Source organism: Bos grunniens, chromosome 1 (genome assembly GCF_055505025.1).
Source record: "Bos grunniens cultivar Pamir isolate PY7600 chromosome 1, Bosgru_T2T1.0, whole genome shotgun sequence".
NCBI classification, from domain to species: domain Eukaryota; kingdom Metazoa; phylum Chordata; class Mammalia; order Artiodactyla; family Bovidae; genus Bos; species Bos grunniens.
The window spans coordinates 62,818,609-62,831,684 of record NC_141165.1 but is presented as its reverse complement, the minus strand read 5'-3'; positions in this window follow the sequence as shown (position 1 = coordinate 62,831,684).

Genomic DNA, 13,076 nt, shown 5'->3' with positions numbered 1-13,076 from the left:
ATTGTGAGAGCAGGAGCATAAAGAAAGCTGAGCACCAAAGAATTGATGCTTTTGAACTGTGGTGTTGTAGAAGATTCTTGAGAGTCCCTTGGACTGCAAGGAGAGCCAACCAGTCCATCCTAAAGGAAATTACTCTTGAGTATTCATTGGAAGGACTGATGATGAACTATACTTTGTTCTCCTATACTTTGGCTACTTGATGCAAAGAGCTGATTCATTTGAAAAGACCCTGATGCTGGGAGAGACTGAAGGCAGGAGGAGAAGGGGACGACAGGATGAGATGTCTGGATGGCATCACCAACTTGATAGACATGAATTTCAGCGAACTCCAGGAGTTGGTGATGGACAAGGGAGCCTGGTGTGCTGCAGTCCATGGGGTTGCAAAGAGTTGGACATAACTGAGTGACTGAAGTGAACTGAGAAATAGCAAGAGAAGCAGAATTAGAAAGGGAGCCTTAAGATGTGACTGAATTGCTGTAGTCCCCTGATAAAGCTTTAACAGTATAAGAGTTGCTCCTTATGGATAAGCAGAGTGTTGTATGTGTGTACATGTGTGTGTGTGGTGGAATCTACTCCTGGTAAAGATGCTGTGAAGATTGTAGAAATGACAACAGATTTACATAAACTTAGTTGATAAGGCTTCTCTGGTGGCTCAGATGGTCAAGAATTCACCTGCAGTGCAGGAGACCTGGGTTCAATCTGTGGGTTGGGAAGATCCCCTGGAGAAGGGAATGGCAACCCACCCCAGTATTCTTGACTGGAGAATTCCATGGACGGAGAAGCCTGGCAGGCTACAGTCCATGTGGTCACAAACAGTAGGATACAACTGAGTAACAGTTGATAAGGCAGCAGAGGGTTTGAGAGGACTGGCATTTTACTTATTCCAGTATTCTGGCCTGAAGAATTCCATGGACTGTAGAGCCCATGAGGTCACAGAGAGTCGGACACAACTGAGTGACACTCACTTTCACCCCAGCCTTCAGTAAAGACAATCCTAAACAGTTAGCAGCCATCAACTCTCCGCCAGCACAAAATTATAATTTGCTTAAGGCTCAGATGATGGTCACAAAGAGTCAAATACCTCTTAGAGATTGAACAACAGATGGTGGTCAGCATTTTTTAGCAATTAAGTATTATTTAAGGTATACATAGTGGCTTTCTTTAGACACAATGCTATCGCACACTTAACAGACTCTAGAGTAAATACAACTTTTATATACACCAAAAAACCAAAAAATGTGTGACTTATTTCAATACTCATTTCACTACAGTGGTCTGGAACCAAACTTGCAAAACCTCCAAGGTATGCCCCAATGAAATTTTTCACCATACACAAATAACTTATTACTCTTTATGAAGTAAAACATGTGTATCTTGACATTTCTTTCCTTTCACCACATACAGAGGTTATGGAGCTACTTTCCTAAATTTTATTCTATATTTTATTGCTTTTATATTTTAAAACTGAACTTATTTACAAAATGATATAAGCTGTAAATAAAACTTTATTTTCTTCAAGATGGATAGTGCATTATGCCAGCACATCCTCATAAATAAACCATTGTTTATGTCCAAATTGAAATGACCCTCTTATCATTAATTAGGTTCTCTGATCCATATACTCTGATCTTTTATATTGGATCTTCTATATTATTTGCTAACCTAGTATCATTCCAGTACTAAGTGGGTTTAATTACAGAAATTTGGGGGCTAAGTATCAAGGCAAATCCTCCTTCACTAACTTGCAAAAGAATTTTGGCTAGTTTCAGATGTCTATTCTCTCCTACAGACATTATTACTAGAATCATTTTGTACTATTCTTTAAAAAGATGCAAACAAAATAAACAAAAACCTACTTAAAAAAAAAAGTGGGACTACATCAAATTCAAAAGCTTCAGCACAGCAGAAAAACTATTGAAATGTTGCTGAACCACGCAAAGACACCGGGATTCTTGGCCTCTGGAGGAGAAGAATTCAATCCGGGGCCAGAGACGAGGCTTGATCGCTCAGAGCTTTGTGTAATAAAGTTTTATTAAAGTATAAAGGAGATAGAGAAAGCTTCTGACATAGGCATGAGAAGGGGGCAGAAAGAGTACCCCCTTGCTAGTGTTAGCAATGGAGTTATATACTCCAGTGAATCAGAAGAATGTCTGGAGGTTGTAAAGACCTCACCAGTCCAGTTCAGTTCAGTTCAGTCACTCAGTCGTGTCTGACTCTTTGTGACCCCATGAATCGCAGCACGCCAGGCCTCCCTGTCCATCACCAACTCCCGGAGTCCACTCAAACTCATGTCCATCGAGTCAGTGATACCACCCAGCCATCTCATCCTCTGTCATCCCCTTCTGCTCCTGCCCCCAATCCCTCCCAGCATCAGAGTCCTTTCCAATAAGTCAAGTCTTCGCATGAGGTGGCCAAAGTATTGGAGTTTCAGCTTTAGCATCAGTCCTTCCAAAGAAATCCCAGGGCTGATCTCCTTCAGAATGGACTGGTTGGATCTCCTTGCAGTCCAAGGGACTCTCAAGAGTCTTCTCCAACACCACAGTTCAAAAGCATCAATTCTTCAGCACTCAGCTTTCTTCACAGTCCAACTCTCACATCCATACATGACCACTGGAAAAACCATAGCCTTGACTAGATGGACCTTTGTTGGCAAAGTAATGTCTCTGCTTTTGAATATGCTATCTAGGTCGGTCATAACTTTCCTTCCAATGAGTAAGCGTCTTTTAATTTCATGGCTGCAGTCACCATCTGCAGTGATTTTGGAGCCCCCAAAAATAAAGTCTGACACTGTTTCCATTGTTTCCCCACCTATTTGCCATGAAGTGATAGGACCAGATGGCAAAATCTTAGTTTTCTGAATGTTGAGCTTTAAGGAACTTTTTCACTCTCCTCTTTCACCTTCATCAAGAGGCTTTTGAGTTCCTCTTCACTTTCTGCCATAAGGGTAGTGTCATCTGCATATCTGAGGTTATTGATATTTCTCCCGGCAATCTTGATTCCAGCTTGTGCTTCTTCCAGCCCAGCCTTTCTCATGATGTACTCTGCATATAAGTTAAATAAGCAGGGTGACAATATACAGTCTTGACGTACTCCTTTTCCTATTTGGAACCAGTCTGTTGTTCCATGTCCAGTTCTAACTGTTGCTTCCTGACCTGCATATAGGTTTCTCAAGAGGCAGGTTATTTGGTCTGGTATTCCCATCTCTTTCAGAATTTTCCACAGTTTCTTGTGATCCACACAGTCAAAGGCTTTGGCATAGTCAATAAAGCAGAAATAGATGTTTTTCTGGAACTCTCTTACTTTTTTGATGATCCAGGGATGTTGGCAATTTGATCTCTGGTTCCTCTGCCTTTTCTAAAACCAGCTTGAACATCTGGAAGTCACCAGACCTACTCCCATAATTTACATTTTAGGGTAACAGGATTAGCCAGAAGGTTTAATCCAAATTCTGTCCTCAGGCAGGATACATTATTGTTATATAATCCTAAGGAATGTAGAGGAAAAAAAGTTTGTCCTTTATTCCTCCTTGAGAATTCCAGACCCCTCTCTCCTTGGGGACCCCTAGACTTATCAACCTGCCTAGGAAATAACTCTCTCATTATCAACAAAATGAAAAGGCAACCGATTAAATTAGATAAAATATTTGCAAATCATATATATAAGGGGCTAATATCCAAAACATAAAGAACTCATTTAAGAATCCCCTCCCACTGAAAAATCCAATTTAAAAATGGGCAAAAGATCTGAATAGACATTTCACTAAAGAAGACACACAGATGGCCAGCATGAAAAAGTGCTAGATATCCCTAATCATCAGGGAAATGCAAATTAAAACCACAATTAAATATGACCTCACACCTGTTTACAAAGGCTATCACGAGAAAGATAAAAGAAGAGTTGGTGAGGTTGCGGGAAAAAGGGAACACGTCTACACTTGTTGGGAATATAAACTGGGGCAGCCATGTGGAAAACATTATGAAGGTTCCTCAAAAAATTAAACATAGAACTACCATATAACCCATTTTGGACATTTATCAAAGACAGAGAAAACACTAACTTGAAGAGATATATGACCCCCATCTTTACTGCAACATTATTTACAACAGCCAAGACATGGAAACAAAATAAGTGTCGATTGATTGGATGAATGGATAAGGAAAATGGAATATTATTTAGCCATTTTATTTAAAAAAGGAAATCCTACCATTTCAGTTAACATGAAGAGACCTCCTTGAGGATTAAGTTAGAGAGAGAAGGACAAATACTTTATGGTCTTCTTATATGCAGAACCCTAAAAAAAAAAAAATACACAACACACATACACACAAAAAATCCAAAACACAAGTGCATGGACACAGAGAACAGACTGGTGGTTGCCAGAGGCGAGGAGTATGAGTTGGGTAGGCAAACTGGGTCAAAAAGTACAGACTTCCAGTATTAAATAAGTCATGGGGATGTAATGTACAGCATGATGACTATAATGAGTAACATTGTGTATCTAGAAGTTGCTATGAGACTAAAAGTTCTTATCACACACAAAAAAATGTGTAACAATGTGTGGCAATGAATGTTAACTAGATATAGTGATTATCTTGCAATATATACAAATATTGAGTTATCATAACTGAAACTAATGTTATATGCCAAGTATTATTCAGTTCAGTCCAATTGCTCATTCATGTCCAACTCATTGTGACCCCATGTACTGCAGCACACCAGGCTCCCCTGTCCATCACCAATTCCCAGAGCTTACTCAAACTCATATCCATCGAGTTGGTGATGCCATCCAGCCATCTCATCCTGTCGTCCCCTTCTCTTCCCACCTTCAATTTTTCCCACCATCGTGGTCTTTTCCAATGAGTCAGTTCTCATCAGTTAGCCAAAGTTCTGGAGTTTCAGCTTCAGCATCAGTCCTTCCAATGAATATTCAGGACTGATTTCCTTAGGATGGAATGGTTGGATCTCCTTGCAGTCCAAGGGACTCTCAAAAGTCTTCCTCCAACACCACAGTTCAAAAGCATCAGCACTCAGCTTCCTTTATGCTCCAATTCTTACATCCATATATGGCTACTGGAAAAACTATAGCTTTGACTAGATGGACTTTTGTTGGCAAAGTCATGTCTCTGCTTTTTAATATGCTGTCTAGGTTGGTCATAGTTTTTCTTCCAAGGAGCAAGCATCTCATGACTGCAGTCACCATCTGCAGTGAATTTGGAGCCTCTAGAAATAAAGTCTGTTACTGTTTCCATTGTTGCCCCATCTATTTGCCATGAAATGAAGGGACCAGATGCCATGATCTTAGTTTTCTGAATGTTGAATTTTAAGCCAACTTTCTCACTCTCCTCTTTAACTTTCATCGGGAGGCTCTTTAGTTCTTCGCTTTCTGCCATAAGGGTGGTGTCAACTGGCTATCTTGAGTTTACTGGTATCTCTCCTGGCAACCTTGATTCCAGCTTGTGCTTCATCCAGCCCCATATTTCGCATGATGTACTCTGCATATAAGTTAAATAAGCAGGGTGACAATATACAGCCTTGCCATACTCCTTTTCCTATTTGGAACCAGTCTGCTGTTCCATGGCTAGTTCTAACTGTTGCTTCCTGACCTGCATACAGATATCTCAGAAGGCAGGTCAGGTGGTCTGGTATTTCCACCTCTTAAGAATTTTCCACAGTTTGTCATGATCCCAAAGGCTTTGGTGTAGTCAAAAGCAGATGTTTCTCTGGAACCTTCTTGCTTTTGCAATGATCCAATGGATGTTGGCAATTTGATCTCTGGTTCCAATGCCTTTTCTAAATCCAGCTTGAACATCTGGAAGTTCATGGTTCATGTACTGTTGAAGCCTGGCTTAGAGAATTTTGAGCATTACTTTGCTAGCATGTAAGATGAGTGCAATCGTGCAGTAGTTTTAACATTCTTTGGCATTGCCTCTTTGGGACTGGAATGAAAACCAAGTCCTGTGGCCACTGCTAAGTTTTCCAAATTTGCTGGCATATTGAGTGCAGCACTTTCACAGCATCATCTTTTAGGATTTGCAATAGCTCAACTGGAATTCCATCATCTCCACTAGCTTTGTTCGTAGTGATGCTTCCTAATGCCCACTTGACTTCGCATTTCAGATTGTCTGGCTCTAGGCGAGTGATCACACCATTGCGGCTATCTGGGTCATTAAGACCTTTTTTGTATAGTTCTTCTGTGTATTCTTTCAACCTCTTCTTAATGTCTTCCTCTTCTGTTAGGTCTATACATTTCTGTCCTTTATTGTGCCCATCTTTGCATGAAATGTTCCCTTGGTATTTTCTAAAGAGATCTCTACTCTTTCTCATTCTATTGTTTTCTTCTATTTCTTTGCATTGACCACTGAGGAAGGCTTTCTTATCTCTCCTTTCCTGTTCTTTGGAACTCTTCATTAAAATGAGTATATCTTTCTTTTTCTCCTTTGCCTTTAGCGTCTCTTCCTTTCTGAGCTATTTGTAAGATCTCTTCAGACCATTTTGCCTTTTTGAATTTCTTTTTCTTGGGAATGGTCTTGATCACTGCCTCCTGTACAATGTCATGAACCTCCATCCATAGTTCTTCAGGCACTCTATGAGATCTAATCCCTTGAATCTATTTGTCACTTCCACTGTATAATCATAAGGGATTTGATTTAGGTCAAACCTGAATGATCTAGTGGTTTTCCCAACTTTGTTTAAGTCTGAATTTTGCTATAAGGAGTTCATGATCTGAGCCACAGTCAGCTCCTGGTCTTGTTTTTCCTGACTGTATAGATCTTCTCCATCTTTGGCTGTAAAGAATATAATCAATCTGATTTTGGTATTGACCATCTTTTGATTTCCATGTGTAGAGTCTTCTCTTGTGTTGTTTGAAGAGGGTGTTTGCTATGACCAGTGTGTTCTCTTGGCAAAACTCTGTTAGCCTTTGCCCTGCTTCATTTTATACTCTAAGGCCAAATTTGCTTGTCTCTTGACTTCCTGCTTTTGTATTCCAGTCCCCTATAATGAAAAGGACATCTTTTTTAGGTGTTAGTTCTAGGTCTTGTAGGTCTTCATAGAACTGTTCAGCTTCAGTTTCTTCAGCATTGGTTATGCCAAGTATAGCTCATAATATTTATAAATAAATAAGATTCTAAAGGAAATGTAGTGAATTTATATATTATTTTTAATATTATGTATTCCCATCTAGGAAAAATAAATATTTTTAATCATTCATGATTGCATTATGCCCTTTATTTAATAAGGGTATGTATTTACACATGGCCTTTTCCTTTATTAATTTCAAGGGTTTTTATAAACTGTCATTACTGTAGGGAAATTCTTTTATTTGGTGTATCAAATGCTAACTGGCTATTACCAACTTGAAGAAAAGCTTTTGATTTCTGTATTACAAATCATAAACAGCCAAATATTAATTGTAAGATTTTTAAAGGAAGTTTTGGAATATACAGCCACAGTATTAATAATTTGCCTATTCTTTTAATGTATAACAATTACTTAATTTTTTGTATTATTCAATTAACTAAAGGCTTTAAAAACAGAGTAAATAGCTGTGGTGATGGAGGATGAATCCTTCTTTTCCAATTTAATGCAATTCTGTTCATATTGCATGTAACATGATTATTTGCCATCACTTGTTACAAAGTATTATGTTTAGGGGATTTCTATTATTTGAGGATTTTTTTTTTTCTCTTTAAAAAACTACTGTGAAATATAACTTGAATGTGAAATACAAATTTAAAATGAATATTATGGAAATAATACCCACGCACACACTATCCTGCATTAAGTCACCAATACCTTAGATTCTTCCTCTGTGCTCCTCTCCAACCACATCTCTCACCCTAAGCGAACACTTTCAAGAGGTAACTGTTACTCAGAATTTTGTGCTAGTTATGCCCAGTGCTTTTCCTTAAAATGTTACCAGCTGCTGCTGCTGCTGCTAAGTTGCTTCAGTCGAGTCTGACCCTGTGCAACCCCACAGACAGCAGCCCACCAGGCTCCCCTGTCCCTGTGATTCTCCAGGCAAGAACACTGGAGTGGGTTGCCATTTCCTTCTCCATCTACCTGTACCTAAATAACCGTCCTTTTTGTTTTTAAACTTTATACAGATAGAATATTGCTGTATCTATTTTTTGGACCTGCTTTTTCACTATGTTTCTGAAATTAATGTTACTGGATGTAGATAAAATGCATTCATTTTATCACTGTATGTCATAAAATTGTATGGATAGTCTATAATTATCCATTCTGCTACTGGTAAACATTTGGGTTGTTTCCAATTTGTGAATACTGTAAGCAATGCTGCTTTGGACATTCTCATATCTGGACACCAACAGACATGTGTGCAAGAGCTTCCCTAAGTAAGAATGAATACACTATCTGGTATAGTCATGTACAACTTTACCACATGACGACAAACTGCTTCTGTGCAATAAACAAATTCATCAGTACATCATTTTACCTATCCTTGCACCAAATACCATATTGTTTGTAAGTCCTGCTATCTTGTAAATCAAATGCTATCACCTTGTCCCTCCTCACAAGTATCTTAACTTTATTAGCTACTTGTCTATTTTAGAATTAGCCAGTTTAATAAATTAAAAATTCTTATTGAGGATGGGCAATCAACTTAGGGAATTTATATCAAAGAATACACTCTGTATTGTTAATGACTTCCAATAAAGTTTCCATCTTCTCCATAAAAAACTTTTGCAAATCTTCTGTTGGAATGAATTCCATTGTATTTTTGTTGCCACTGTTATTTTTTAAATTATAGCTTTTGATTTTTGTCTGTGTATAGAAATAAAAGATTTTTATTTATTTCCAGAACTTTATTACTCTTACGAACTCTAACAATGTATCTACATGTTCTTTGTGGAGGAGGGGAGAGACGATAGGACTATGCAGACAATAACACCCATGTAAATAAGAACGTTTATTTTCCTCATGAATTCGTACACTTTCTTTTTTAAAAAATTGTCACTGCACTGGCTACTACCTCCAATATAATGACTCCTTGTATTCTGATCTTGAAGGAAACACTTTTAAAGTTTCATCATTAAGCAAGATGTCTGCTGTTGTTTTTCTTGGTGAAAGTCCTTTATTACCTGAAGGAAGTACTTTCTTATGCATTATTTTATTTTTCAAATGCATTTTATTTATTGATTTCCCCCTTCATCTATTGTGGTTATTTACACTGATTTTGTATTATTAAAGCAACCCTGCATTCCAGAGATAAACTCAGTAATGATGCATAATCTTTTTTATTCAATGCTGAATTGACTTTGCTAACAGAATATTAGCAATTTAAAATTTTCCCATTGACAGTCTTGAATGAGATTAGACAGTAATTTTTTTTCTTTTCTCTTTGTTTTGATATCAAGGTTATGCTATACTCATTAAAAATAGAAAATATTCTCTCTTTATTCTATTTCCCGAATTTGGGGTATACTTACCCTAAAACTATTGAGACCAAGTATTTTCTTTGTAAGAAAGAATTTTAACTTTGGAGTCTATTCTTTAATAACTAATAGAACCAAGCAGATTTTTATTTTCCCTTATTTGGTCAGTTTTACTTGTATTTTCTTCAAATTTTATCAATTTCAACTGTTTTCAATTTGACTGGGAGAAAGTTGTTCATAATATCATATGCATGTGTCAATATATCATATCTAATGTTTTATATTTGCTCTTTCAACCTTGACAGATGTTTGTCAATGTCATTGGTCTTCTCAAAAAACTAAATAAAGCGATAAACTACTATGAAGTGAACAACCGTATAACGTCTGACTCGTCACAACCCCATGGACTGCAGCCTACCAGGCTCCTCCGTCCATGGGATTTCCCAGGCAAGGGTACTGGAGTGGGGTGCCATTGCCTTCTCTGAACATACAGGTTAAGAAGTATCAATAGAATGCTGCCAGCAGTACATATAAGCTCTCATGTGCCCCTTCCTCATTTTACCCCATGGAGGTGAGACTATTTTGGCTTTTAGAGTAGTAATTTTCTTGCTTGCCTAAACTTTTATCAGATAATTCTGCAACCGTACAGAATAAAGTAATGCTTTGTCAATTTTTAAACTTTATATAAATAGAATAAAAAGTTATTTTTATATCTATTTTCTTTCACTTAATACTTTCAAACTTATCCAGGCCATTGAATGTTCAGCTCATTCAATGCATGACTATAATATAGTATATTCATTCATTACAATATTGATAAAATTTTCTAACTTTTCATTTTCAACCTATTATGTATAATGCAGCTAAGAACATTCTTTTGTACATGGATTCTGATATTCATGTATCTATTTTTTAAAAAATAAATATCTGGGATTGCAGTTGTTTGGTATCAAGCTATGCATATTTTAAACCTTATAGTTTAATGCCCAAGCATTTTGTAAAGTGATTATATAATTTACACTCCCAAAGAGCAGTGAAGGGACTTCTCTGCTTCCTATTTGTGCTAAGCAAATATGGTGCATGTGCAATGGTGTCTTATTAGCATTTTCTGCATTATGGATGAGGAACATTTCTTAATAAGGTTATTGGCCATTTGCATTTCCTCACTTGTAAAATGCCATTTTTTTCTATAGAGATGTCTGATTTTTCAGACTTTATATATTCTGGATATGAGTCATTTATCAGTTGTATAAATTGCAAACCTCTACTCTGTGACTTTCACTCTCTTAATGATGTCTTTTCATGACTAGAAGTTCTTAATTTTAATGTAGATTTATCAACCTCTCCCACTATAATTAGCTTAAACAAGGTAACACGTTTAAGCAATCTTTTCCAACCCCCAGATTAAAGATACTCTCCTATATTGTCTAGTAAAATCTTTATAGTTTTACCTTTCATATTTAAGTCTATAATTCCCTTGAAATTCATTTTTATATAGTATGTGAAGAAATTAATTTCCTTCTCTTCTGGTTTTAAAATAAAGATACCCATTTTTCTCTGCACTATCTATTGAACAGACTATCTTTTCTCCAAAGTTTTAAAATGCCATTTTGTCTGTTTATAGATTTTCAATTACAATCCATTATTTTCATATCAATACTTCTAACACCTTAATGTCCTGATGCCTACAACTTTATAAGAACCTTGTTTCTAATAATGCCAGTCCTCTCACTTCCTCAACTGAGTGATTACTCATAACTAATGTATTTCCATATACAATTGGAAAACAATCCGTCATGGTACACACAATCAAACACATACTTTGACTGGCTTTGTTTGAATCTACAATTCAATTTGAAGGAAACATTGTTCAAAAGCAAAGGAACTAATCCATGACTATGATATAATATCACCATTAAGGTCTTTAATTAAAGTAAATAAATTCCCATACCTGCCTCCTGAGAAATCTGTACGCAGGTCAAGAAGCAACAGTTAGAACTGGACATGAGACAACAGACTGGTTCCAAATAGGAAAAGGAGTACGTCAAGGCTGTATATTGTCACCCTGCTTATTTAACTTCTATGCAGAGTACATCATAAGAAATGCTGGGCTGGATGAAGCACAAGCTGGAATCAAGATTGCTAGGTGAAATATCAAAAACCTCAGATACGCAGATAACACCACCGTTACGACAGAAAGCGAAGAACTGAAGAGCCTCCTGATGAAAGTGAAAGAGGAGAGTGAAAAAGCTGGGTTAAAACTCAACATTCAGAAAACTAAGATCATGGAATCTGGTCCCATCACTTCACGGCAAATAGATGGGGAAACAATGGAAACAGTGACAGACTTATTGATGCTTTTGAGCTGTGGTGTTGGAGAAGACTCTTGAAAGTCCCTTGGACTGCAAGGAGATCCAACCAGTCCATTCTAAAGGAGATCAGTCCTGGGTGTTCTTTGGAAAGACTGATGCTGAAGCTGAAACTCCAATACTTTGGCCACCTGATGCGAAAAACTGACTCATTTGAAAAGACTCTGATGCTGGCAGGCAGGAGGAGAAGGGGATGACAGAGGATAAAATGGTTGGATGGCATCACCGACTCAATGGACAGGAATTTGAGCAAGCTTCGGGAGCTGATGGACAGGGAAGCCTGGCGTGCTGCATGCAGTCCATGGGGTCACAAAGAGTTGGACATGACTGAGTGACTTAACTGACTGAAGATCTTTTACATCTTTTATTAGATTTACACTTAGGTACTTCAGTAGGCACTCTTCTCCTTTCTGATCACAAAGAAGATGTTGCCAAGGCTTCATCATTAAGTATGACATTCATTATAGTATTTTAGTAGATAACCTTTATCAGTTTAAGGATGTTCCATTCTACTCCTAATCTGCAAGAAGTCTGATGACAGCAGACAAATTTATCAGATATTTTTCTGCAACTACAGAGGTAATATAATTTTTCTCCCTTAGCCTATTAGGAAAATATACTGATAAATTATCTAAAATTAAAATAACCTTGTGTGCCTTGCATAAACCCAACTTAGTTATATTATTCTTTTAATATATTACAATATGTCATTTGTTAAAAATCTGAAATACTATAAGTATTTTCACAAATAAGACTCTTTACCACTCCATGGACTGTAGCCGCCAGGTTCCTCTGTATATGGGATTTATTTCCCAGGTAAGAATACTGGAGTGGGCTACCATTTCCTTCTCCTAGGGATCTTCCTGACCCAGGGATCAAACCCGGGTCTCCCACATTGCAGCCAGATTCTTCACTGTTTACAGATTCCCACCAGGGAAGCCCCAAATAAGATTAATGTTTCTTAAAATGTCCATGGTTATCCAGAACTCAGAAAATAAGTTAGGAAGTTTCCTTCCTCTATTCTCTTTAAGAATTTGTGTTTGGTATTAGTTCTTCATTAAATATTAAATAGCATTATCCAGTGAAGCCATCTGGGCCTAGTGATTCCTTTCTAGGAATAATTTTAAACGTGAATTCATTTCTTTAGTGTTTATAGGAACATTTCTACATGTTCTATTTCTTCCTATATCAGTATTAATAAGTTTTATTTTTCTAGAAATATGTGTATGAGAATTATGGTATTCTACTGTGGTAATGAGTTTCAGTTTGCTCACATCTCCCTGAATCCACACTCCTGGATAATAGTACC